This window comes from Trichoplusia ni, unplaced genomic scaffold, assembly GCF_003590095.1.
Source record: "Trichoplusia ni isolate ovarian cell line Hi5 unplaced genomic scaffold, tn1 tig00001438, whole genome shotgun sequence".
In the NCBI taxonomy this organism is placed as follows: Eukaryota; Metazoa; Arthropoda; class Insecta; order Lepidoptera; family Noctuidae; genus Trichoplusia; species Trichoplusia ni.
The window spans coordinates 25,153-27,500 of record NW_020800125.1 but is presented as its reverse complement, the minus strand read 5'-3'; the positions used below and the strand labels follow the sequence as shown (position 1 = coordinate 27,500).

At 47.7% G+C, this 2,348-nt stretch overlaps 2 non-coding genes across 2 annotated transcripts in view; both read right to left on the bottom strand.

Annotated features, from left to right (window-relative positions):
* The window catches only part of LOC113507297, a 157-nt gene extending 130 nt beyond the window's left edge, over nucleotides 1-27 (bottom strand). The window contains exon 1 of the ribosomal RNA XR_003401842.1: nucleotides 1-27. This exon is cut by the window's left edge and continues 130 nt beyond it. This is a non-coding gene — a ribosomal RNA (5.8S ribosomal RNA).
* A 417-nt stretch (nucleotides 28-444) lies between these two features.
* LOC113507298 lies at nucleotides 445-2,348 on the bottom strand. Its single transcript, XR_003401843.1, has one exon. It is a non-coding gene; the product is annotated as a small subunit ribosomal RNA (ribosomal RNA).

Genomic DNA, 2,348 nt, shown 5'->3' with positions numbered 1-2,348 from the left:
GAGCCAAGTGATCCACCGTCCAGGGTAATAGTTTTACAAAATTATTACCCATGTTACGATAAATAAAGAATTTTTTTTTTTAATATATCTAAAAAAAAAAAAAAAAAACATTTACCCCCGTCGCGGAACACCGCGTAATCTGCAACGAGAGAGAGTGAACGTTAACGAACGCGTATCCACCTAAAGCTTATATGTTTCTCACGGTTTGCGGATTTTATGTTAAACCGTATCGTAACGAAGCATAAAACTCTCGATTGTACGCGACGCGAGACGAACGACCGGCGCGCCCGGACAGTTAAGCCATGGAACGCCTGTCGGTTCGGTCTCTTTTTAAAAGTTCATCGATACGATTGGATAAAAGTGTCGACGAACGTTTTAAGTATTTGGAGAACATTAATGTGACATCGTTTCGCGTACGCAGTGCACGTTAAAACGGTACATCGTTAATGATCCTTCCGCAGGTTCCCCTACGGAAACCTTGTTACGACTTTTACTTCCTCTAAATGATCAAGTTTGGTCAACTTCCCAGCAACGCCGACGGCCGTGAAGCCACCGCGTGTCGGTCCGAAGACCTCACTAAATCATTCAATCGGTAGTAGCGACGGGCGGTGTGTACAAAGGGCAGGGACGTAATCAACGCGAGCTTATGACTCGCGCTTACTAGGAATTCCTCGTTTATGGGGGATAATTGCAAACCCCAATCCCCAGCACGAAGGAGTTTCAGCGGGTTGCCCGGGCCTCTAGGCCAGGGAGAACATGCTGATTCCTTCAGTGTAGCGCGCGTGCGGCCCAGGACATCTAAGGGCATCACAGACCTGTTATTGCTCAATCTCGTGCGGCTCGAAGCCGCCGGTCCCTCTAAGAAGAATTTTAATACGTCGCCAGTGAGTTGCGTGACGCGTAGCCACGCACACCTAAATGACGACGCCTATTTAGCAGGCTAGAGTCTCGTTCGTTACCGGAATTAACCAGACAAATCGCTCCACCAACTAAGAACGGCCATGCACCACCACCCACCGAATCAAGAAAGAGCTGTTAATCTGTCAATCCTTCCGGTGTCCGGGCCTGGTGAGATTTCCCGTGTTGAGTCAAATTAAGCCGCAGGCTCCACTCCTGGTGGTGCCCTTCCGTCAATTCCTTTAAGTTTCAGCTTTGCAACCATACTCCCCCCGGAGTCCAAAATCTTTGGTTTCCCGGAAGCTGCCCGCCGAGCCATTGTAGTAACGTCGGCGGATCGCTAGATGACATATTTACGGTTAGAACTAGGGCGGTATCTAATCGCCTTCGAACCTCTAACTTTCGTTCTTGATTGATGAAAACACCTTTGGCAAATGCTTTCGCTGATGTTCGTCTTGCGACGATCCAAGAATTTCACCTCTAACGTCGCAATACGAATGCCCCCAGTTATCCCTATTAATCATTACCTCGGAGTTCTGAAAACCAACAAAATAGAACCGAGATCATATTCTATTATTCCATGCACGAAATATTCAAGCAGCATTTTGAGCCCGCTTTGAGCACTCTAATTTGTTCAAAGTAAAATTGTCGGCCCACCTCGACACTCACCGAAGAGCACCGCGATAGGATTTTGATATTGAACCGGCGTATTACCGCCGGCTCACCGACGATATGCTCCGCAGACGTGTCAGTATCACCGCGGATGCGGTGCACCGACAGCGCGGCGCACAAATGCAACTACGAGCTTTTTAACCGCAACAATTTTAGTATACGCTATTGGAGCTGGAATTACCGCGGCTGCTGGCACCAGACTTGCCCTCCAATTGTTCCTCGTTAAAATATTTAAAGTGTACTCATTCCGATTACGAGGCCTCGTAAGAGTCCCGTATCGTTATTTTTCGTCACTACCTCCCCGTGCCGGGAGTGGGTAATTTGCGCGCCTGCTGCCTTCCTTGGATGTGGTAGCCGTTTCTCAGGCTCCCTCTCCGGAATCGAACCCTGATTCCCCGTTACCCGTGACAACCATGGTAGTCGCAGAAACTACCATCGAAAGTTGATAAGGCAGACATTTGAAAGATGCGTCGCCGGTACTGGACCATGCGATCGGCAAAAGTTATCCAGATTCATCAAAATTAACGACTTCAGACACATGGCCATCCGTCGATTGGTTTTGATCTAATAAAAGCACTCATCCCATCACTGGTCAGAGTTCTGATTGCATGTATTAGCTCTAGAATTACCACAGTTATCCAAGTAACTGAGTAAGATCTAAGGAACCAAAACTGATATATTGAGCCATTCGCGGTATCGCCTTAATACGGCTTGCACTGAGACATGCATGGCTTAATCTTTGAGACAAGCATATAACTACTGGCAGGATCAACCAGGGA